Below are 26,925 nucleotides of genomic sequence, written 5' to 3'. Positions count from 1 at the left end.
TTCTAAGGTCGCGATTACATCTGTAAGTTTCACTCACGTAAGTAGCTTACGTAATTAGTTGATACAAATTTACTAAGGTAATTGTACTTACTAGAGTGTTTACATTAGTAAAGTCGCAAGTTACCTACGTGAGTAAAACTTACTGGTGTAATGCCGGCCTTAGAACATTTAAATATGATATGTTACTACTAAATAAAACAAAATAAGTATATTTAATCAGCAAAAGTTTAATCAGAAAATATACAGGCTTGATTAGCAAACACAGTTTTAAAGTGATTTTTCAATTGAAGTTAGGGAACAAACAAAAGCATAATTACATTACAATCAATGATTTACAATTGTTTTACAAAATTGTAAATCATTGATTTTTCAAAGATTTTTCATTTTTTTCAAAATGTACCTTACTGTAATATGATTTATATTAAAAATGTTACTCATTTTTAATATAAATCATATTACTTATAGCTAACAGTTTTATTCAGAAAACTTTCAGTCTAATGGAATGGAAACATGTTTTACAAAATGTACATCGTCAAGATATTATGTATGGTTATGTGCAGTTATGTCGGTAAGTGCCAGACTCGAATGAAAAAAACTAAAATATTTCTCCTTCAAAACAAATTAACAAAAAAAATAGCACCTAGTTCCGAATCGTCTGTATGTTCTGATACCAGACGCCATTTTTTTTTTTTTTATTTTTTTTTTTTTATTTTTTTTTTTTTATTTTGTTATTTTTTTTTTTTTTTTTTTTGATTTTTTTTTTTATTTTTTTTTTATACCTACGTTGTATTTTAAAGCTACTACCCATAATGTTACTCATACAAATTACTTATAGCTAACAGTTTTATTCAGAAAACTTCAGTCTCATGGAATGGAAACACGTTTTACAAAATGTACATCGTCAAGATATTATGTATGGTTATGTGCAGTTATGTCGGTAAGTGCCAGACTCGAATGAAAAAAACTAAAATATTTCTCCTTCAAAACAAATTAACAAAAAAAATAGCACCTAGTTCCGAATCGTCTGTATGTTCTGATACCAGACGCCATTTATACCTACGTTGTATTTTAAAGCTACAACCCATAAAGTTACTCATACAAATTACTTATAGCTAACAGTTTTATTCAGAAAACTTCAGTCTCATGGAATGGAAACACGTTTTACAAAATGTACATCGTCAAGATATTATGTATGGTTATGTGTTATGTCGGTAAGTGCCAGACTCGAATGAAAAAAACTAAAATATTTCTCCTTCAAGACAAATTAACAAAAAAATAGCACCTAGTTCCGAATCGTCTGTATGTTCTGATACCAGACGCCATTTATACCTACGTTGTATTTTAAAGCTACTACCCATAATGTTACTCATACAAATTACTTATAGCTAACAGTTTTATTCAGAAAACTTACAGTCTAATGGAATGGAAACACGTTTTACAAAATGTACATCGTCGCTGCTGCAATATGATTTGTCTTAAACCTACGAGATGACTGATAATATTCTGATGTCAGACGCCATTTATACCTACTTTAGATTTCTCAGTGTCTCATAATGTTACTACACAAATTGCTTATCTCACATGGGGGCACGAAAGCCAAAGTGGTGGCTTAGCACTTTGTCTCTCGTAGCCTCATACGAGTATGTCATGGTCTATAAAATGCCGTGTGGAGCACGGAATACGGCATTTTACAGAGAGGAATTGTTACTGATATAATAAAGAAATTAAAGATATTATGTATGGTTATGTGTTATGTCAGTAAGTGCCAGACTCGAATGAAAAAAACTAAAAACATTTCTCCTTGAAAACAAATAAACAAAAAAAACAGCACCTAGTTCCGAATCTGAATGAAAAAAAACTAAAAACATATTACTTCTTGAAAAAATAAACAAAAAATATTGCACCTAGCGTTTACCGAGGCGCGTGGACGTGCGGCTCAGCGCAGCAAATGGCGGACGGAGAACTCTTCCAAATCTGAAACAAAAAACTCATGTAAATATTTTTGTGCCCATATTCTATTCATTCGCGAATCCGATTGAGTTGAAATTTTGAACAGTCGATCGTGTGGCGTGCGAGTCAATCAAAGAATTACAAGAAAATGAAACAGACATTGCAACGCACACTGAAAAAATATTAATAATATAAAACATAAAAAAATAAGAAAAAAAAATTAAAAAAAGATAACTGAAATTAAAAAACGAAAAAAAAAAAACAAATAAAAACATATTTAAAGACATTAAAAAAAATATTGAATAAAAAAAATTTAAAAGAATATGAAAATAAAACAAAAAAAGGCAAAAAGGAAAAAGGTAGCAGACAGACAGACACACTTTGGCATTTATAATATTAGTATGGATTACAATATGCACATACCATCAACTCTTCAACTCTGTGCACGCCCGCGTGGTTGGTTTTCGCGGTGACACGAGGCGCTGCTGCCTTGCGACCGCAAGGCGTGGCTGCTCGCGAGGCGCGACCGGCGCGCGGCGTAGGCGCAACTGCCAGCTGCATCATCTCCGCAGCACAGCATTGCAAGCTAGCGGGGCGGCCGCCTGACGGGCAAACCTGCGCACAGATATACCTACACATTAGCATGAAAAAATGAAAATCTACACATTCTTTATAAATACATTCTGAAATAAGCCGCTCCCTGCCACTGAGGATAATCACAATGAGGATTTACACAAAAAAATCGGAAATTGAGCACGCGCAAAACATGAACATTGGTTTGTATCGCCACGTCACATCAAAATGGCCGACTATTTCGACGTGAAAATTTCAAAGTAGTTACAAAAACTAGAAAAGAATATCAAAATTTAAGCGCGTCTTGCACGAGTCTGTACTAAATGAGGGAATAAGTATTTAGACTAGCAAATACTAAAATCTAGAATTAAATGACTGGCTAGTATATTTAATAAAAATCGTTCTCACCCGTCAGCGACCGCGAGGCGTCTCCTCTGGGATGTGCCTCTGAAAACAAATTGAAATGTTAAAAAATGTACATACACAGAACCTCTTTTATCTGAAATCGGTCAAGGATAGTTAGTTTCTATTCCTGAAAAAAATTTGGTGCACAAAATTATGTAAAAACCCCTAAAAGTAAAGTAAAATACAAGAAATTTAAAAAATGTTATAAGACAATTCAGAACTCTTACCTAGTTGGTGCGTCGGTGGCGTACGGACTGATGCAGAGGGCGCGCGGTTTGGGCTTTTATAGCCTAACGCACGGCACAAACAACATGGCGGCCAGCGCGGCGCTGAGTGAGTTCTCGAGGTGACCATCCGTGAAAACTATAAACTGGGACAAGCACCTGATTTGCGAGGGTTAAACCGGGACTTATAACTTATCTCTTCATTTTTACCTCGCAAATAATATAAAAGCTTTAGGACAAGCCTAATTTACTACAATCTACTAAAAACAAACAAATCTGCATGGTACAGTTAGTGTTTGGTTGCTTGCTTTAGTACCTTAAACTTTGGGAACAATTACTATCATCTAAATATTATTGTACAGAAGCAGGTGTTGCTTTGCGGAACTCCATGATATCCAGAAACAAAAAGCTTAATTTGCTATAATCGGCTAATACGGACAAATCTGTATAGTGCAACAGGCAACAAAGCCAGCCAACAAGCAAGCAATACGTATCACCACTCAGCAACTCAAAATCGTTTTTCAAATCATCTTTCAAAGTAGTACACTGTGTACCTTTTGATTAAACCTACAATTCGATCATAATTTATATTACTTAACACTAAAACATAACACCATTATAATTTAAACTATAAAACACAAAAATTAAGCTAATATACTATAAAAATATACAGTACAATTCAACTACTAAAAAAATATTTTATTTTAATGTTCAAACTATCGTGAGTTATTTCCATATTTAAGTTTTGGATATACCAGCTATACTCACGTATTTAGCCGATGTAAGCCCGACTAGTTTCAACCGCGATGCGCAGCGAGCCAAGTCCCTATAAAAAGAACCCCGGATGGGTTCGAAACTAGTCGGGCTTACACCGACTAAATACGTGAGTATAGCTGGTAAATCCACAAGTGTAAATTAAAAATTTATAACACCCCCGACAAGTAAAGGTTACAGTAACTAGAAAAGAGCTGAAAACTTTCAAACGGCTGAACCGATTTTCGTGTATTATAGCTAAGAACACTCTCGATCAAGGCACCTTTCAAACAAAAAAAAAAACTAAATTAAAATTGGTTCATTAGTTTAGGCGCTATGGTGCCGCAGACAGATACACAGATACACAAATACACAGATACACACGTCAAACTTATAACACCCGTCTTTTTGGGTTGGGGGTTAGTAAAACGAGTACAAAATCGACGCCTATAATAGAATTGACTTATTATTTATTATCTAGAAACTGGGTAGGTAGGAATACTGAGCTATCAGGATCGGCAACGACTTGCATTCACTTGCATTGATTTTTTATTTCCTTGAAAATAAAAGCCTTCAGAACGGCTTCTTCAGTTAACAGGAGTTTATTCGTAGCGCGTTTCATACAAGCGCAGTTTGCCTCTCATTTGGATACTAACTAATTGAACTCAATATCTGCCAATCCGCGGTTGACCAGCGTGGTAGACTATGGCCAAATCCTTCGTACCCATACTGAGAGGAGACCTACGTTCAGTAGTGAACTGGCGATGGGTTGATGATAACAATGGAACTCAGTAAAATTTTGTAAATACGTTATTTATCTGTATAATAATGTGGTTTTCCTTTCTGTAAAAATCTTTGAGCCAGTTTAACTTTAAAAGTAGTACCCACTTTTTACAACTTTAGAGATTTACATACAAATCTTACTAACTTCACAGCATCTTAAATGATATTTATTTTATGAAATGGTTCTACAATATTTTATTGAGCTTGGTTGGTTAATATTAAAATGAAACGCTGACGTTTCTATGGGAAGCGCGAGGAGCGCGTTATGGAAACTTCTCTTAAAACAAATGTATAAAACCTGGACAGTATAGGTACATACCTACTCGGACGCTCCGCTCCGCTCACCAAACCAGGACAAGTCCGCGGACACCCGGACGGATAGGAACCCTACGGCAGCATTTACAGCGTCGAGTTCATATACCTAGAGTAGGCAATCCACAGAGTAAATTGAATATACAGGTAAAGCGATCTATAAGACACACGTATGCCCTCTCACGCTGATATTGTTATCCCCTAAAAAGAGCGAACCTCTTTGTTACTGTTAACCTAAGTTATTTGAAATGAACTATTTAGTTTTATTTATTTATCAATTGATATTTAATGAAATAAACTATTTAGTTTTATTTATTTATCATTTAATATTTAACGAAATTTAACTATGTTTAATTTAACTGTGTTACCTGAAAGAGCTGGGTCATTTTTTTTTTATTAATAATAGTGAGCAAACGAGCAGGTGGGTCACCTGATGTTAAGTGATTACCGCCGCCAATTAGTATTTGCGGCCAGAGGTACCGCCGATGCGTTACCGTACCGGTCTTTCAGGAATTTATTGAATAACCCCATATCTTAATCTAGTGGGAACACCGCCGTTGGGAGTTGATTCCACAGTTTGGAAGTGCGTGGAAAAAAGTATTGGCACTACGGGCGGTCGATGCGCACCAGGCACCCAGGTGGTGAGGGTGAACTTGCTTGCGGTGGCGCGCGGTGCGGTTGTAGAAAAAGGAGAGCGGAATGAGGTCATACAGCTGTTCAGAGCAATCCCGCATAAAATACACAAATCGACAATCAACGCAAAAGTTTGGTATTACATAACCAGTTATTATACAAAACTAATAAACATTTTTAAGCAAAGACATTTGAAAGCATTACTAAGAAAAGTATGCCTTAACGTTGTTAATTTGCTTTTTAACATCAAATCAATCGCTGGCTCACTACTGAACACGGGTCTCCTCTCAGAATGAGAAGGGCTTAGGTCATAGTCCTCCACGCTTGATCCAGTGCGGATTGGTAGACTATAGGTAGTATACATTCTATTTTGAACTCATTTTTTGTACCTATACATGTTAGGCCTTGACTGCGATCTCACCTCATGGTAAGTGATGATGTTGTCTAAGATGGAAACGGGCTAACTTGAAAGTATGCAAACTTAACTTTAACTTAAAGCAGTTTTATTATTGTTTGTATATGTAGTGTGTAGTGTAGTGTTTTGTACTGTAGTGAGATGGCGATGGGTTAATGATGGTGATGGAATTATGGTTGCCCATCTCTTTAACTCCTGTTACATTACTGTAACAGTTGCATTATTTGATAAAAATTGCGACATTAGACAGGTTTAACAATTTACTGAATAACTAAAACTATTTCTGTAGACCTTAATTTTGCCTCTTCACATGCTGAGAATATTGAGGCAACTTTGCGAGGCGCGCAATGAATGCACACTCTGTGATAAGACAACTCTATGCCTTAAACGTTGAAGTTGTTTACGACTTCGCAGCGAGTGGAAGATTCCACGAACGTTATATAAAACTACCCACATTTGCTCAACTTTTTTTTTGACTAGGACCACACGATACCTATTACCCTCAAAATATGTATAAATTGAAGTTTTAACATTCATATTACTGCATGATATGAAATGAAATATAATGTATTATTTCGTATGCATATTTTTTTGGAGCGGCAGTTTTTAGGTAGGTATTTTTGCTTTAAATCTATATCTCCCTCAGTGTTTAAATCATTAAAAAGTTCAAGTTTATTTCAATGTTTTGCCGATACTATCATCATTGCTGGTTCACTACTGAGCACGGTCTCCTCTTATAATGAGAAGGGTTTGGCCACTGTCCACCACGCTGGCCCGGTATAGATGGGCAGACTACAGTAAATACCCTATTTTTTATTCATTTTTCGGGTTTCAGACCCAATGAGTAAAAACGGAGCCCTAATATTGTCACACTGTTGTCTATCTGTCTGTCTGTCTGTCCGAGAGTTACAAACCTGAAATTTTGATAATTGGTAGGTAGACATCGTTGATTCAAAACCAAATATTGAATTAAAAATTCAATTAAATTATTTTTTGAGGGGTTTTTTCATGTATAGGAGGGGTCTTATATATGAACAAGTGTAAATTAAAAATTTATATCACCCCCGACAAGTGAAGGTTACAAGAACCTAGAAAAGAGCTGATAACTTTTAAACGACTGAACTATTTTTTTTTGGATTATAGCTAAGAACACTCTCGATCAAGCCACCTTTCAAACAAAAAAACTAAATTAAAATCGGTTCATTCGTTTAGGCGCTACGATGCCACAGACAGATACATCCCTCTTTTTGGGTCGGGGGTTAAAAATACATTTAAAAGTAAACACCAAATGTTTTGGTAAACGAAAGCATCGTGAGGAAACCTGTATTTTTTATTTATTTATTTAAGTATATTTATTAAACTAATAGAATATACAGTTATTTTTGTTACATTTAGTGCCACAAAACCACAGTCGACCGGCGCGCCTCATAGATTTTTAATGCATAATGTTCTCAAAGGCGTGTGACTGCTGCTCTGACGTCACGGACACTAACAAATCACAATTTTAATAAATTACTACGCTGTTTTAATTTTAAATTTCCATATAACTATTCATAATGCATAGAAACAATATAAAGCGTCCCTTGATTAAGAAAAAAATGTGTTTTAAGCGTTAGAAAGTGTATTAAATTGGAAAAGTTCTACATCGCGCTATGAAAGTTTTTTGGTCGATGAGTATATATACCACCTCCAAGACAGATACTTCGGGTGTCCGAGTCTACACAGTTACCATGCACAGCGGAGTCTAAGCAAAAGCCTAAGTCCGCTGGCATGAAGGTCGAAGGGTTCATTTCCTATGACGTCTAGGATTTGAACCCTCGACGGTTAGCAAGTGAGTCCCCTCAGAAATAGAGGGGTTCTCCACACCAACTGAAGTAGACGCTTTGACACCATTTTGCTCCTTTTTCTGAATTCGACTGCAAGTGTTTTTAATAATTCCTCCGCCAATTATGAATCTATTTTAATGATTCTTTTTTTGTGTGGTAGGTCATACTTCAGAGATGGTCTCGTATAAATTTGGTGAAAATCTGATGAATATCTTCGAAGACGGAGAACGGAACTCCTCAATGGATAAGAATAAATTGCTCGCGATCAGTATAGTAGCTTAGTAAACAGAACGTTTTTGATCAGGCGTAAATAAATAAAGCCCTTATTTCCAATCGTTACTTCAATAAATACAATAATTCATATGTATATTACACTAGGTACAAGCATTATTATATGTTACAATCAACTTAAAATTAAACTGTAACTGGACGATTTCTGTATATATCACTTAAATATATTAAGAAAATTTTAATCGGAGGAAACATAACTGTCGATATTGACCCCAAAACAACTTTTTTACAATTTTCGTATCTGTCAGTCTGTCTGTGTGTAGTGGTGTCAAAAAATAATTTATCTATAATAAATATTAAATACTAGCGACCCGCCCCGGCTTCGCACGGGTGGACATTTATTTTTTAAGCTCTCTGATGGAAAAGTGGTTATAATGGCTAAAATATAAATGTTTGGTTTATACTATCGCGGACTTTTTTGTAGGCATTATTGAGTTCTACAACTTTTCTATAGAAGTCAACCATACATCTCTAACCATTTAGGCAGCGTTCGCGAGAATCGTTAACGTACGGCAGTTTTTTCGACGCCTTACTCCACAATTTTCACTGCCACGAAAAATTCTATCTATTTTCCGGGATAAAATATAGCCTATACGGATTCGGAAGAATCCCTCTAAGTAATGGTAAAAGAAATTTTGAAATCGGTCCAGTAGTTTTTGAGCCTATTCAATACAAACATACAAAAATACAAAAATACAAAGGTTTCCTCTTTATAATATTAGTATAGATAAAAAGTTATTCAGGATATTAGATTCATTACAAGTGTAAATTAAAAATTTATAACACCCCCGACAAAGTATTTGAGTTTTCCAAAACATCATTTTCAAATAAATAATTATGTATCTAGGCAACGTCCATCTTGACAGCTTGACATTTGTCAATTGACATAATATTATGAACCTAACGGTTATCTAACCTTCTTTTCTACAAGAAAACTAGAAAAGAGCTGATAACTCTGAAACGGCTGAACCAATTTTTTTGGATTATAGCTAAGAACACTCTCGATCAAGCCACCTTTCAAACAAAAAAAAGTAAATTAAAATCGGTTCATTCGTTCAGGCGCTACGATGCCACAGACAGATACACAGATACACAGACACACAGATACACACGTCAAACTTATAACTCCCCTTTTTTTGGGTCGGGGGTCAAAAAATTATTTCTCGTAGCCTAGCATATGGGGTATCATTGTTTAGAGCTCATTAAGTAGAAGAGTTGCGAGTATATTTTTTTACCCCCGACCCAAAAAGAGGGGTGTTATAAGTTTGACGTGTGTATCTGTGTATTTGTGTATCTGTGTATCTGTCTGTGGCATCGTAGCTCCTAAACTAGCGAACCGATTTTAATTTAGTTTTTTTTTTGTTTGAAAGTTGGCTTGATCGAGAGTGTTCTTAGCTATAGCTAACCTAAAATAGGTTCAGCCGTTTGAAAGTTATCAGCTCTTTTCTAGTTACTGTAACCTTCACTTGTCGGGGGTGTTATAAATTTTTAATTTACACTTGTCATACTTTTATCTTAAAAAATAAAGTAATGGGGGGCCGTCAAGTTGTCAGTTTTAGACCAGTTTTGGGACTATCTCAAAAACTAAACTAGATAGGAATATGAAATTTTGGTATATGATGTACCATGTAAGGAAGGGGTGATTAATCAACCGTGAGTTTGTGGTTACATCATTAAAATATGCTTAAATTTTCAAAGTAAGAAAGCTATATCAAGTGGGGTATCATATGAAAGGGCTGTACATTCTAAAACAGATTTTTATTTATTTTTATGCATAATGGTTTTTGATTTATCGTGCAAAATGTCAAAAAAATAAAGGATTTTTTAAAGGATCATCTGTTTAAATGTTTTTACGTGGTACAGAAACACGTTGCATCCCGGGGACGGGCTATTACAGATAGGCTACTTTTGACCTCGGAAATCAAAAGTTCCCACGGGATTTTCAAAAACCTAAATCCACGCGGGCGAAGCTGCGGGCATCAGCTAGTCTTTAATAAAGTTGTTACGACCCACTTTTACTCTCTAAAGAAAGTTATCATTTATAAATTTAAAAGGCCTTTCATTGCCATTGTGTGTATTCGGTCCAGCGATATAAAATGTTGCACTAAATGGAGCACTTCATGGTAACAACATGTTCCTACGATCATGTGTCCGTATTCCTGTCCACAGTAAACTGCTTTAGACGTAGTCTGTTTGTAAAATTAAATATGCGCGATAACTCTAAATTACTATTCACTATGACGCCCGCGACACCATCCGCGCGGATTTTGGTCTTTACATATATATTTCCGGGACGCAAGCTACATTCCTCTCGACCAAATTTCGTACAAATCGGTTAAAGGGTTAATAATCCCGTACGAATTCTTTGATTTTCCGGGATAAAAAATTGTATATATCAGTTTCCGGGATGCAAGCTATCTATGTACCGAATTGCATATCAATCGGTTAAACGGATAAGAGTAACCTTTAAGAATTCCGTGGAAACTTTTGATTTTCCTGGATAAAACGTAGCCTGTGTCCTTTTCTGAGATGTAAGCTAACTTTGTTCCCAACAAAATCGATTAAATTGTTGGGCTGTGAAAAGCTAGCAGATGGAGGATAGACAGACAGACAGACAGACAGACATATTTTCGTATTTATAATATTATAGTATGGATTTAACGTTATGATAAAATTAGAGTAGGTAAGTATAAATAGCTTTAGAACCTATAGTCTGTTCTAACCACGTTCTAACTTATCCATGTTCGTACAAACCTGCCTCTGAAGCGGATTACGATTCACAGGAATATCGATTTTCATTGGATCATTGTTGTTAATATCAAGCGCCGCATCTAGTGGTAGGTACTACATTTATATCGCTGATTTGTTCCAATTTAAAATAAAAGGATAGAAATGGGTCAAGTGCATTGAACTCACAGGGTTACTGGTACGGGATTACCGTAAGTGGTAAGTCTTACAGGTCGCGACCGTAAAGCATCTACGAATAGGGAAGGTCAGACGCTCGGTGATTGCCTCTCACTATAAATCATGAAAGTGCAGGCACGGGTCCAGACCTCAAAAAAGGTTGTGGGCACAGCCACCCGAAAATCGGCCAAGTGTGAGTCGGAGTATGAACTCGCTCATGAACGACATAGTGCATTCCTACAAAGGAGATGTTTACAAAATATGTGACGCCCTGACCAAGATTTTGTACAGTGTATAGTCCCAAGTGGGTAAAGCCTTAGGACGAACACTAGTAAATTAATAAACCTATAAAAGATTAGTTTTTTTTTTATTCACAAAAATTACAAAAATGCTTCCCTGTCCACTCTTTCTTTCTTTTAGAATAGAATAGAATAGATTTTTATTCAAGTAAACTTTTACAAGTGCTTTTGAATCGTCAAAATAATCTACCACTGGTTCGGAATGCCGTTCCTACCGAAAATAACCAGCAAGAAACTCGGCGGTTGCTCTTTTCAAGTGTTCAATTTACAATTTACAATAGTATGCCATACTATACAAGTAATTGCAGACCCGCGTCTTTTTATCATTTACATAATCTTCGATTGTATACTTGTGTATGATTGATATGATTGTGTGCTTTACCCAAAAATATAGTTTTAATAGATTTTTTAAACTCTTAACTTAACATTTTTAAACAAAGGCAAGTCCAAAACTGATTGCACAATTGTCATAAATTGTTATAAAGATTATTCGCATTCCCACAAATGACTTTGAAATAAAAAGGATAGGGAAAATATATATTGATGGCAAAACAAACATGAAAACATATACGCCATATTTGTATTATTACAGAGGCGTAGCCAAGTATGGCCGATTTCCATCCGGCGAGCGAGGTACTCGTAACAGATGTTATTCTACGAGTTCGATGCACTTGACCTGTTTACCTTCAATACCTACTAGAACTGGGATATATACCTACTGTAACAAATGAGGAATATAGCTTTGGGGTTCTTTATCCCATTACAAGTTAGCTCTTGACTGGGATGTCACCTGGAAGTAAGTTTTTGACGGCCTCCCTAGGCGAAGTAGTAAGCGCTGTGGTCTTATTAGTGGGAGAAGGCTTTTTCTCGGGGCTTGGAATTTTATAATTTCTAAATTTCTGATCTGGTCTGGTTGTTTTAAAACGCAGGCACCCACTAAGAAAGAATTTTCGGTAGTTCAACAATGAATTGAACCCCGTATTGAATTGCACTGAGAAAAGACGCGTAGGTACCTACCAATTTTTTTACTGGAATCAAATAACTATGAAATGAAATTGAATTGTATTGTATGTTATATACTATGTATTATGGTTAAGAGTCTACTTTTTATGAAGCTATTCCTGTACTCATCGTGACCGATTTGCTGTTACCTGTTGAGGAGTTCCATCTTCCATTTCCAAAACTGTTCATCAAATCTTCACCAAATGGTACCAACTTGACAGTACAAGCTTTCTTTCTATCACACTAATATTATAAAGGAGAAAGTTTGTATGTGTGTGTGTGTGTGTGTGTGTGTGTATGTTTGTTACTCCTTCACGCAAAAACTACTGGACGGATTGGGCTGAAATTTAGAATGGAGATAGATGGATTAGCACATAGGCTACTTTTTATCCCGGAAAATCAAAGAGTTCCCACGGGAATTTTAAAAACCTACATCCACGCGAACGAAGTCCCGGGTATCAGCTAGTGATTAATAAATATAAAAAATCAAAAGTCGAGTGCAGTCCGTTGTGAGCGCGAGCTCGCTAACCAACTGCTTTTTGCAGTTTGGCGAGGCACAAATTGTAATATTATTTTTGTTTGTGCATATAAAGAATAATTGAATTTAAAAAAATAATTGTAATATATCCTGCAGTTTAAGCTGTATCCTATGTACCTTTATATTCATACATTAGTCACTTAAATTCAATTACGTTGTAGGCTTAATACAACAGATGGCACTGTATAACTTTATCCCGCGCTGTCCCATTGAAATATTTCCGTATATTAAAAGGATGCTAACTTTATAATAATTACTTACTTGTATCATAGGAAGTATTACTTACTTTAATTTTTGAAGCGCTTTACTTCTAAAGCGTCAGGTCGACATGACTATCGGAGTATGAGGCGGGGGAGACTCCGCGCACACCCGCACGTCACCCGCGCTGTCCCGCACCGGGTTATCGCTGGGGCTGTGCGGGAGATAGATATTGAACGTACTCATTTAGGCCTAGCCCGCAGAGCGATTTTTATACTCACGAATTTTACGCGTACGGGATTCCACCTACTTGCACTGGGAATGCGGTGAGGGAGCACAAAATATTCGCGCGAATTTAACACCGCACCGCGTGAAATTTGTATCAAATCACAGATTTTTTCCCCGCGCGAATTTTATATCGTAAGTGCGGGTATCTTCATATGAATTGTAACAGAATTGCGAAAAAAAAAATCGCGCGATTTTTATACTAGCTCTAATATTTTGGAATTTGGATACTGTGATATCAGGTCACCATAAGCAGTGGGGTAATTCGATAATTCAGTAATTAACACTGAATGGATAGCCATCGAGCTCATTTTACATTTTTTTTAACCCATTGACGTTTTGTACGAAATATTATTTTAATATCACTCAGGTAGAACTACAGAACCAACCGAATCAACCAATGTCAAATGATGAGCACGGTGACTATCATAGTGCTGACAAAATGAACTAGAGTAAATAACTATCAACTTCTTTAATATAGCACTAGGGTTGACGTGAATTAAATACTTATTTAGAAACTAGCTGATGCCCGCAGCTTCGCCCGCGTGGATTGGTCAGATCCCCTGCAGCATCAGGATTGAGGAGTTGGACTCCAAATTTTTTATGAAACAATGTCGTAAAGTTCCTCTATCGATTAAAAAAGAAATGACGCAAATCGGTTCAGAAATCTTGGAGATTTCGGTGTACATAGGTAGAAAAAAACAACTCCCTTTTTGAAAGTCGGTTAAAAAAAGTAGCCTATTTTACGCCCTGGTCAATCCTCTACTTGCCTGTGAAAGTCCCGTCAAAATCGGTTCAGCCGTTCCAAAGATTAGCCTTTTCAAACAGACAGACAGACAGACAGACAGACAGACAGACAAAAATTTTAAAAACGTGTGATTCAGTTATGGTATCGTTCAAATAACCATATGATCTTAATATGAGGTAGTTATTTCGAAATTACAGACAGACACTCCAATTATTTATTAGTATAGATTAGTATAGATAATAAATATTCAAAACATTTGTACTCTTTTACTTTTATAAATAACTATTATTCCGATATCAAATACTGTTCTTTTACCGACTTAAATGTCGATGTGTAGCGATTCTGCCTTGTATTTACGCAAACGCGATTAGGTACCTACTGCAACGATAGAAAATATAATGGCATATGGAAGCACTAAAAGTGATGCACCATGTTTTGTCACTATACTTAGATTTGATTATATTGGATCAAAGTCTTTATTCATCATTCGTCTTGGTCAGAGTTAACTAGAGTCAGGAAACTCTCGGTTTGATCCTGAATTGACATCTGTGAAATATTAGCCAGGGGTAACGTGAAAGAAAAAAAATTTCAAAAGAAAAATAAAACCGACTTCAAAAACCAAAAACACTAAAAAGTTGAAAATAATTTTTGTTTAGCTACACGTGTAATGTACCTAGGTATGAAGTCGAGCGAGCACATTAGAAATCCAAGAGTGAAGCTCGCCCGACTTCCTACCTAGGTACATTACACGTGTAGTTAAACAAAAATTATTTTCTACTTTTTTGTGTTTTTGGTTTTTGAAGTCGGTTTTATTTTTCTTTTGAAAATTTTTTATTTCACAATTTTTAGTGGCCCCACTGCACTATAATATGCTATGCCTAGTAAAAACCCTACTGTTTACTAAGCTATTACACTGATCGCGAGCAATTTGCTCTTATCCATTGAGGAGTTCTATTCTCCATCTCCGAAGATATGGAACCAACTGCACAGTATACCTTTTCAAACAAAAAAAAATTTTTCAATTCGGTCCAGGGGTCTTTGAGTAATCGGGGAACATACATAAAAAAAAAAGATCCCGACGAATTGAAAACCTCCTCCTTTTTTGGAAGTCAGTTAAAAATAGGGCTACTTTAGGGCTACCTGAGTTCAATGTACTAACGTTTGACGCCGGCCAGTGACGTCGAAGCCTCGTCGTTTTCTTTGAATTTCCGTAACTGTCGTGAACTGTTTGATTATAAGTTTCATAACTGTCTTGAACTATGTCTCAGTCGTTAGGTATACTTTGATTTTACTTTACTATTAAGTTGTAGGAGCAGGAAATGATATTACAGTTTTGACAGACTTTCGCATTTATCATATTAGTATGGATTTATTTATTGATTTATTGAAGAATAGATTGGATTGAAATGAGCTTGGTAGGTAGTAGTGCGGGTCTTCTCCGTTTGGTCGGAATGGCCAAGCGGGGGTACGGGCCTCGAGGCATGGCCTCCTTACCCGGGTGAGGCGCAGGGCAACTTTGTACCCTGGTGACGAACTTTTAGCCGGGATTTCACCGGCTAGGGCCCGCCATCTTGGCTTATGGCCCTAGTGGACTTCTTTGTATGGTTGTGATCGCTGAGTTAGCAAAGCGCCGCTCTGCGCTGTCGTTGATTTTTGGTGGTAACTTTCCCTAACAAAATAAAATCACGACGACTAAAACCGAGATTCAGTTGCTTGTTATTTCACTCCAGTATTGACTCGGAAGAAAAAGTGCAACAGGAACGATACATTTTGTTCTTCTATTGTTTAGTCATTTTTCTTTGATTAAGAAATACTATTAAAACAATATCTTGTAAGATTTCGATATAATTACTGTTTAGTTTATAAAGAGTCGATCATAAGCCTCCACTGAATAAAGACGTCACCTACAACGCCGTCCTACCATCATTTAAATCCACCAACAAGTTTAATATTTCAGGTGAACTCGTTTGTTATCACTAATTAGTTGCGCCTGTTAAAATGCTGAGAGCAATAACGCAAGAAGTTCCCTTCACTATTATTTATTGTAAGGTTGTATTAAAATGAAATATAAAAAATGAAATAATTACGTTTCTTTATAATATGTATCTAATTTCAGTATTTGTTGTTCAAGTGCAGGATATAACTAAATTAAACACAAGTTTCAGTTTCTGATATATGTAGCCGTTTTTGGCATATGTATGTCGAATTCAATCTCCACTTTAAAGCCCCCCATTTTGAAATAAAGCTTTTATATATTTTTATGCAATATTCAGCTGAAAGCTAACAGTTTACATATCGGCTCGGTTTAAAGAATTTATTCTTAAAAAAGAACATACACTTACAATTAAGATTACTATATACATTTCAGTACTTACACAGACGCATATCATGTTTAAATTTCAAGTAATTATGTTAGTAAATTCAGAAGTTATAAAGCTGTGACAGAGGGACGGACGGACGGACGGACGGACGGGCATGTGCAATTTCACCCAAGAAGAGTCAGAGACCTCGCTTCGCTCAGCCAAATTGATATCTACTAGCTACATCAGTGATAGAGACGTGTATCCACCATGTTCAGTAAGCGCGTTGTGTTTAAAATCTTAACATCAAGAAATAAGGTCTGTATTAAAGTGTACACACATAGTTTTATTTGGTGTTACGTTGCGCTTATCTGTGCAAACGAATTTTGCCGATGGGACTTATAATGTCATATACTGCAAAGGAGATCGATATACCTATAGTGGGTAGTTGGACTATTTAATCAACTAATTGTAATCAAGTCGGACAAACATACAACCGTAGCCTACACCGTATCACAACGTAGGTATACATACAATATCCGTAGCGGTATAATCCGATATTAATCCGATGCACTCCGAAATTATATGTAACTGATATTTGCTATGATGGGTGACTAACGTTGCTGTAGGCAGCTTTGATTTACTAACGGATTCCACAGTAATCTATTGACTGATGCTCATGGAATTAGGAATCAGCTTAGCTAATTACTATAGGACTATTCAATATGTCATATTTTCATTACTTGTGGTTTCAATGTCATATTTTATTATTTACTTATGAACGGGTGCAAGGATTTCAAACATAATTGGCCAGCGGCATAGTGATATTAGACTATGCGCACGTTAATAGTACCTACACACTAACACTACTCTATCCCACACATTTGTTTCTTATAAAACTGGCCAAGTGCGAGTCAGACTCGCGCACTGAGGATTCCGCCGTACTCGAGTATTTTTCCCGATATTCTGCACGATAATTCAAAAACTATTATGCATAAAAATAAATAAAAACCTGTTTTAGAATATTCAGGTAAAGTTCTTTCATATTATGATACCCCGCTTGGTATAGTTATCTAACTTTGAAAATTGAAACACGTTTTATTTTTTATTCTGTGATTTAACCACAAATTCACGGTTTTCGGATTTATGCCTTTACTTGTACTATGAGACCTACCTAACTGCCAAATTTCATGATTCTAGGTCTATGAGAAGTACCCTAGATTTTCTTGACAGACACAACGGACAGACAGACAGACGACAACAAAGGGATCCTGTAAGGGTTTCGTTTGAGGTACGGAACCCTCAAAATAAGTAAGGTCAGGCGGTTCCAAGATCAGGTTACGAGACCTAGAGTACATATACAAAATGTTTTTCTTTACCGTTAAAGCAAGTGATATCTATACTAATAAATAAAATCGGAGTGTCTGTCTGTAATTTCGAAATAACTACCTCATATTAAGCTCATATGGTTATTTGAACGATACCATAACTGAATCACACGTTTTTAAAATTTTTGTCTGTCTGTCTGTCTGTCTGTCTGTCTGTCTGTCTGTCTGTTTGAAAAGGCTAATCTTTGGAACGGCTGAACCGATTTTGACGGGACTTTCACAGGCAAGTAGAGGATTGACCAGGGCGTAAAATAGGCTACTTTTTTAACCGACTTTTAAAAAGGGAGTTGTGTTTTTCTACCGATGTACACCGAAATCTCCGAGATTTCTGAACCGATTTGCGTCATTTCTTTTTTAATCGATAGAGGAACTTTGCGACATTGTTTCATAAAAAATTTGGAGTCCAACTCCTCAATCCTGATGCTGCAGGGGATCTGACCAATCCACGCGGGCGAAGCTGCGGGCATCAGCTAGTAATTGAATAAAATGATGCAACCATTGATAAATTGTAGATCGATGGAAGCAACGAACGAACAATAGATTACATAATAGCAACTTAAAGAAAGCTTTCATTTGTGTAGAAAACTGACTTTCTAGCGCGCAACGTGAACGATTCAAAACATAGGTGTATGTAGATTGTAGGTACCTGTTCCAACTCGACGATCTCAAGGGTAAAACGTTTGTATAAAGAGTTTTCGTTGTTCTGATAACAAAGAACGACTGAAGCTCCACTTTCGCGCTTAGATACTTTTACATATATTAGTTTTATGAAATGAGATTTATAAGACGACTAGCTGATGCCCGCGACTTCAGCCGCGTGGATTTAGGTTTTTTGAATCCTGTAGGAACTCCTTGCTTTTCCGGTATAAAAAGTAGCCTGTACCCCTGTACCACTCTCCAGGGCTGTAATATCTAGGCAAAAATCACGCCGATGCGTTGCTCCGTTGCGGCGTGATTGAAGGACAAACTAACAAACAAACAAACTCATTTTCGCTCTTATATAACATGAGTAGGTACTTTGTGATATTATTTGAAAGAAAGAAAGAACTTTTATTTTTGAAAGCTGTGCCACACATTACCAGTTATACCTCCGGACGGGTTATGTTATTTTGGATAAGAGCTGTGATAGCTTAGTGGTTAAGACGTTCGTCTCCATTCGGGAGGTCAGAGGTTCGATCCCGGGCGCACCTGCAACTTTTCGGAGTTATGCGCGTTTTAATGAAATATTGAAATGAAATGAAATGAAATGAAATGAAAATTTATTTCACAAATTTAGATACACGCATTTCATGGAGTCCTGGCCCCTAAACTAGGACAGCCCGTATTATAGGGGCCAGTGCCTTCCCATACAATGTTTATAATTAATTGAAATAAATCTAATTATAAGTTAAAAATACAAATATAAATTGTTATGTAAAGGTTGATGTGTGTGTGTGTGTGTGTGTGTGTGTATGTGTGTGCGTATATGTCTTTGATTTTGATCAGATTATATTTTGCGCAATGTATGTATTATCTCTTGCTTTAATGGCGAAGAAAAATATCGTGAGGAAACCTGCATCCTTGAGTGTTTTTTATAATAATAATAAAAAATCTATTATCTAATAATAATAACTATTAATAAACCTTGTTAACTTAGAAAAAGTCGTATTGCAAGTTATAAGTATTGTGAGGCCCTGCCTCCTGAGGAAGTGAAAACTGTGTTTCCATTAAAGTATTATTTCAAACAACTATTTCATAGAATTTAATAATATGTGTGTGTGTGTGTGTGTGTGTGTGTGTGTGTGTGTGTGTGTGTGTGTGTGTGTGTGTGTGTGTGTGTGTGTGTGTGTATGTGTGTGTGTGTGAGAGAGAGAGAGAGAGAGAGAGAGTGAGTGTGTGTGCACACATGAAATAAATATATTTAGATTTATATTTTTTCAGGACCGATACATACATACGGGACTAAGAAAATATACTGGAATAATGTAAACCAAGCATTTACTCTCCAATTCCGTTTAATCGACTGTCACGCTGCCGGACCACGGAACAAAACCAAGTCCCATCGGAGACGATTGTTCTTTATGCTCCCGTTGTTCACCTTTAATGGATATTCCATTTACAATGTTGAAAGAATTTGTGCTTTAATTTAAGGCATTAGAGTTCTTTAATCATTGTCTGTTTATTCGAACATTACCAAGAATTCCCACATCGCCACCGCGGGGTGATAAATGCCCGATGCCGCGAAAAATTCAGAGTTAACTTCTTGATGTCACTTCTGGACTAAGAGCCCGCGAGGGCTACACTTTCTTTATTTTTAACCGACTTCAAAACGGACTTCAAAAACCACAAACACTAAAATAATTTTGGTTTCTACACGTGTAATATATGTGTGAAGTCGGGCGAGCTTCATACTTGGATTTCTAGTTTCTTTTATTATGCTCGCTCGACTTCATACATACTCGTACATTACACGTGTAGAAACAAAAAAAATTTTTTTTACTTTTTAGTAGACTTGCAACGAATAGTATATTCGGCAGTATACCGAATACCGAATATTCGGCGAGGCCCCTGACCGAATAGCCGAATATTAGGCAAAAGTATTCGGCCGGATTTTAGCGCCAAAAACTTGTACAGACGTGATTGTTTGTTTTGTTCTAATGTACTCATCGCTCTGAAGTTGGGATGATCTACGAGAGAAAAAAAGAAGTAAACTACTTCCTAAAAATGCAGAAAAGTTAGTCTTTCTGCACCATAACTTTCCCCTTCTAAATTTTGATTATGAAAATAATTCAAATGCATAGAAAAATTCTTAACTTGTTTAATACAGAAAATGATTAAATTATGTACCTGTTTTATGTACCAATGACTACTTAATAAATGATTATAAAAGAAATGAGAACCTTACCCTTCTAAATTTTGATTACCACAATAATTCAAATACATAGAATCCTCCATTTTTCCAATTCAGAAGATGATTATGTACCTGTGTTATGCACCAATGACTACTTAAATGATTATAACAGAAATGAAAATATGAATATATACGTAATCAATCGATTTTAATTTTTCATTTTACTAATTATTTCTCTACGACAAAATATATTATTTAAGTATTCGGTATTCGGCCGAATAATATGTAGATATTCGGTATTCGGCCGAATATAATAAAAGCAGCCGAATAGGCCGAATACCGAATAGTAACCGAATATTCGTTGCAAGTGTACTTTTTAGTGTTTGTTTTTTTTTTGAAGTCGGTTTTTTTTTCTTTTTTTTATATTAATCCTGAATGTTTCTCTGCATCTCGTCCCCAACATAGGGAAGAACAATCAGCGACTAGAGAAAAAAAAGTGTACAAAATCGTATGTCAAGGTATAAAGTGTATTTTTTTTAATTTTCTCGGGTTATATTAATAGTATTAGAAATCACGGCATGCATTGCCAGACATTTAGAGTCGTGGCAACCCTTTGCTAGGTACCCTTAAAGTTTAAAAGTTTTTTTTTACACCTGTTTTACTTGTTATCTCCCAAAGCCACCGTGATCTAAACTTCATAGTTGCTGTGATCAGCAACTTCTTTGTGTTGGGGACTAACACAGAGAAAATTTCGGCTTTTTTTATATTGTTTTTATTTAAATAAAACGACTCATTATATTAATCATGCGATCGTATATATAAGTTTTTTCGCATCAATCGCGAATATAAAGTCTAAATGATTGAATTTTGGGTGTGGTATTCTGTATTTGCCGATCACGGATTTTATTTCTCTCCATAGATAATTTACGTCTTCCGGGGAAGAAAGCCAGTTTTATAAAATACCGAAGGTCTATCCCTCGCTGGCTCTCTCTCTTTTCTATTAAGAGGCTTTCAACAAAACGTCTTACGGCTCATAAATGAGTTGGTACGGTAATTTATTTTGCTTCACTTTTGTTACTTTGATTAAATCTTGGAGATTTTTCAATTAGAAGAAAGAAAAAATTAATTGATTAATTTCGCAACGGCTAAGTGGGCATTATTTAGAACTTTATGTACTAGGTGATGCCCGCGAATTTTTCCGCATTGATTTAGGTTTATGAAAAATCTGAATTTGAGCTTGCTTCTGAAGATGCATCTTTATTCCTCAGATAGAAGTTGTTCGACGATTGAAAAATGATCCCTTAGTAGTATCGAGAGTCGTATATGGAAGGTTTTAGATCGCACCGCATTACTAACCCAAAATTGTTTTGGGTTAATACCATACCCTACTATTAAAATATAAAGTAATGACGACCCTCAACAATGAGGAATATGACAGAGAGAAAGATAAGCGCACGTCAAAATCAATGAGCGAGAATTTTCCTTCGTGAAACGGTCTACGCTATAGTTCATAAAATTCCGAACGATGAAATTGCATTCATAATAGGATCAGAGGCTGCGCATACAATAGACTGAATTTTCGAATCTATTCAATAAATACTAAGTAACTTTTATTTATAGGCTTAGCATGGGTGGCGTAATTTTTTTTTTAAGTTTAAAAATATAGGTGTAGCTCCCGAACCAATTAACCGATTTTGAATTAGTTTTTTTTTAAATTAAGTATATCTTTCGTAATCGTTTCTGTTGTTAAACAGAACAGGACTTCTTTTCTCTTAGTTAAATTTATAGTATCTGCATCTATTTCTTTTTGATATTGCTAAAAAAGGATAATAAAAATGTATTTCCAATTTAAAGAAATTAGCCCTAACTAATCATGACTCCCCTCCCCCTTTCGCCTACAACTAAGGGTAAAGTTTGCGCTAGGAGTAGGCAGGACAATAGTCCAACGGGTAGAGTTTGACCGCTGACTTTCCGGATTACAGTCCCCGTTGGGCTATTGAGGCTCAATTAATCAACTATTTATCCCCTTCAATGTATAGCATCGCAGCGATCCATTATTTTTCTGTCAGTGGGCATGTGGGCTTAGCTAGCCGTCGGCTGGGGCCACCATATTGGTATTTCAAGCATATTGGTATTTGATAGCAATATCGGAACGAAGCATGTATGAAAAGTTTTCAATTCATTGCGTAGCAGGGAAACCAAATTAAATTTTTTTCTAGAAAAAAACCTATTTAGGGGTTATTCAAGGGGCGGAACAACAAATTCCTGAAAGGCCGGTATTGCCGGCAACGTATTGGTGGTTTCTCTGGTACTGCAAATGTTCATGGTATTAAGTTTTATATAATACCAGCGATTCCACCAGCATGGAGAACCTCTATTTTATAGACTTTTCGAAAATTCTTTCTTAGCGGATGTCTATGTCATAATAGCTACGAGTATGTGCATGCCTTTCAGCCCGATCCGTCCAGTAGTTAATAGATCTATCAGTCAGTTAATCAGTCAGCTTTTTATTTTTAACCCCCGACCCAAAAAGGGGGGTGTTATAAGTTTGATGTGTGTATCTGTGTATCTGTATGTGGTATAGTAGCTCCTAAACGAATGAACCGATTTTAATTTAGTTTTTTTTTGTTTGAAAAGTGGCTTGCTCGAGAGTGTTCTTAGCTATAATTGAAAAAAAAAATCGGTTCAGCCGTTTGAAAGTTATCAGCTCTTTTCTGGTTTTCTTATAGAGTTTTTTGTGTCGGGGTTTTTAAATTTTGAGTTAAATAAATTGAGACTTATTTAGATTGAACTTTATCTATAGTCGCTTTTTGTAAAAGTTACATTTGCATAGACCTATAAAAGTTATGCAATTTTTTTCAGTTATGCTCTAGGAATGTAAAACGGTAACCAAACTTGCAATCCGCTGGGGAAATCATGTTTATACGAAATAATGCTACTATGTACGGATATATCCAGGCGCTCAGAAACGTCAAAGTTTACTCTTGAGAGAAACTTTTGGACTAAGAGCCAGCGCATGTCAGACCTTCGTTTGTTTAAAAAAGCTAAAAGTTTCTCTGCGTATTGTACCAACACAGGTAGGAGCGATCAGCGACTATATTGATCGCGTTGCCTGTGTTGGGGATAATACGCAGAGAAACTTTCAGCTTTTATAAAATAACGTAGGTCTGGCACGCGCTGGCTCTGTATTCTTTATTCACTTTGCATAGTGTGATGATGCATTTTAAGATGGGATCGGGAAACTTTGAAGAGGTATGCCATTTATAAAGTAGATAAGAAATAAGGCCGAATTTTTCAAAATTTCCTTGGGTACGGAAATAAAGAGGTGGGAATAGAGAGGTGGTCTGGTGGGAGGCTACGGCCGTGGCTAGTTACCACCCTACCGGCAAAGCCATGCCACTAAGCGATTTAGCGTTTCAGTGCAATGCTGTGTAGAAACTGATAAGTGTAATAAAATCCGCCACACACCTTCAAAGTTAGCCCGCTACATTTTAGACTACTTATACCATCACTTACCATCAGATGCGATCACAGTCAAGGGCTAACTTGCAATGAAATTAAAAAAGAGAATATCAAACCCCCGAGTAGAATAGTTTTAACTACTAAACTATCACCACAACATTAAATTAATCTAGAAAAAAATTCAATTAAAATAAGGCATAAAAAGTTTCCATTTACTTTGAGTGAGCTGTGACGTTATAGAATTTCTGTTCAGAGTTTACTTTAGACGTGAAAAAGAAAACCTAGATGCTAAAGTTGAAACAGAACGATTAAAACGCGGCGAAACGACTACTTGTCTGATTTGATTTTAAATATATTATGGCTCTGATAAATAAAATAGTTTTTACAAATACGCGCTACGGTAAATTACCGTACGTTTTATTGCCGCAAAATCTGTGAACTATAGACCTATAATATAGATTTTGATTGATTTAAATTCAAAACGGATTCTAAAACGCATCGCCACTCCGATAAGCCGATCGATAAGATGTTGTAAATTATGTTGGGTGGCGTTGGCCGTGGCTAGTTACTATCCTTCTGGTAAAGTGTGCTGCCAAGTAATTTAACGTTTAGCCGATACCGCGTGGAAACCGCGCCGGTCGACACGCGTCTAGTATATTGCAGACTTTATAGTAAAGTGAAAGCAGTTCACCTTGAACTGAGCAGCCGAGTTTCAGTAATCAAAGGAAATGCATTTCAAAAAGAGCAAAGCTATAACGTAAAATCCATTCTACCGAAACGCGGTCAAGATTATTATTTTTAAATTGATATTCTAAATATTTTTACTCATTAGATCTTTAATTTTTTTGTAAACCGCTGAAAAATAAGGCGCAACGCACGCTACGACAACACCACGTTGATAGAAATTGATAGAAAGCACACATATTTCATTTTATCTACAGGATAAAATATCAAATAAATCGCTACGACGGCTTTGCTGGTACACACGCAATCTTTTGTCGAAATTGCGAATAAACGCTGTCATTTTAGGATTCCGTCTCTGAAGAGTGCCAACGGGAACCTATTACATAAGCCTATGCTATCCGTCAGTCTGTCCGTCCGTTTGTCTGTCGACGGGCTGCATATTAATATGCAGGTAGAATTTTGTACAGAGTATGTACTTAGGTATTTCCATTGCCGTTATAACAAGAAATTAAAAAAAATCTAATTTCAAATTAAAAAAATTAACAAGTACATAGAGTACGGGAACCTTTGGTGTGCGAGTCCAACTCGCACTTAACAGATTTTATCATTGGCAACATTCTACACAAATGGCGCTTTAAAATCTCGCGTGAATTCAGGGACATAAATGTTTCAAAAATAAATTTATTTAGGTAGGTATAATCGAAAAACTGTAATCTAAATGGAATAGCTCTGTTTGTCTCCCAGAACAGTGTAAATAGTTCGCCATTCACGACGCTTAAATGCTTTTAGACTTGCCTTTGGTTACCACGTAGCTAAGTGTAGGTACTACATCTTATCCGAGTATGGTCCCTACAAAATGAGAACTTATTCCGCCATTTTAGCTTCATGCGTCAACTGTCATTATGTCAAAGTCACGGTCATGTTCACCTTTTTTTTTCTCTCTTTCGTCTAGCTTTTCAAAGATTAGCCAATGTCAAGTTTGTAGTTATTTACAAGTTGGGAAACAATATGTATAAGTATGGACTTCGTCTGTGCCGGCACCCGCCGACATACACGCGGCGCCCCTTTAAAGCGCTTCCCAGTCAGTTCCACCACCAATAAATACCAGCAGAACACAAAAACTGGCCACTTCTAACAAAAAAAAACACTCCAAAAAGTCACAACACGCGCGCCAGCAAACGCCACCACAGACGAAGTCTATAAGAACTAAAATCGTTCTTTTGACATGACAGTTGACACGTAAGGTGCCGAGTGAGATCTCATTTTGTGCGAATCAAATAGTTACAAGTGTAAATTAAAAATTTATAACACCCCGACAAGTGAAGGTTACAGTAACTAGGAAAGAGCTGATAACAAACAGCTGAACCGATTTTCTTGGATTATAGCTAAGAACACTCTCGATCAAGCCACCTTTCAAACAAAAAAAACTAAATTAATATCGGTTCATTAGTTTAGGAGCTACGATGCCACAGACAGATACACAAATACACACGTCAAACTTATAACATCCCTCTTTTTGGGTCGAGGTTAAAAATGCTTTTAAAACCTATATCGGAACGATGTTTCTAGATCAGCTAGTCAATCAGATCAATTTTATAAAGCAAACATATAGGTACCTACTCTTTTTCGAAGGTTTATTAGACGATTACTTACCTGTCATACTCGTATTACCCAGAGCCTTTGGGAGTCCAACAGATGGGCCTTTAAAAATTCTTTAACTTATTTGAAACATTATCATAACTATCGAACGTAATCCACAATATTAAATGAATACCGGTCAATGCGAGTCTGACTCGTACACGAAGAGTTCCGTACAAGATATAACACTTTTATGCAGTCCCTTCCAAGTTAATTATGGACAGCGAAAATATGTGATTGGTAAACTAATTATATGTATTTTCGTGAAAACATTTTAATTTTGTGATGTAAGCATAAATTCACAGTTTTCGGACTTTCGGATTTCCTTTATTTGTGCTACAAGATCTACCTGACTGCCAAATTTTCAACGGGAAGTACCTTCTTCTTCTTTATGTGCCTCTCCATTGCTGAAGGTCAGCAGTCAGTTGTTTAAACTTCTCCTTGTCCATGGCTAGGCGGAATAGTTCTCTGGCTGTTTTTATAT

At 36.2% G+C, this 26,925-nt stretch overlaps 3 long non-coding RNA genes across 3 annotated transcripts; 1 reads left to right on the top strand and 2 right to left on the bottom strand.

The window, feature by feature from the left end:
- On the top strand, nucleotides 1-18,799 carry LOC123880512. The gene is made up of 3 exons (XR_006799276.1): nucleotides 1-57; nucleotides 4,645-4,650; nucleotides 18,789-18,799. It is a non-coding gene; the product is annotated as an uncharacterized LOC123880512 (long non-coding RNA).
- Nucleotides 1,323-3,235, bottom strand: LOC123880505. Its single transcript, XR_006799269.1, has 4 exons — nucleotides 3,156-3,235; nucleotides 2,932-2,970; nucleotides 2,374-2,565; nucleotides 1,323-1,974 (listed from the first exon to the last, which is right to left on the bottom strand). It is a non-coding gene; the product is annotated as an uncharacterized LOC123880505 (long non-coding RNA).
- Nucleotides 12,462-26,925, bottom strand: LOC123880510. Its single transcript, XR_006799274.1, has 3 exons — nucleotides 26,820-26,925; nucleotides 24,146-24,153; nucleotides 12,462-12,471 (listed from the first exon to the last, which is right to left on the bottom strand). It is a non-coding gene; the product is annotated as an uncharacterized LOC123880510 (long non-coding RNA).

Source organism: Maniola jurtina, chromosome Z (assembly GCF_905333055.1).
Source record: "Maniola jurtina chromosome Z, ilManJurt1.1, whole genome shotgun sequence".
Classification (NCBI taxonomy): domain Eukaryota; kingdom Metazoa; phylum Arthropoda; class Insecta; order Lepidoptera; family Nymphalidae; genus Maniola; species Maniola jurtina.
The sequence above is the reverse complement of the archived record's forward strand: the minus strand, read 5'-3'. Positions and strand labels throughout refer to the sequence as shown.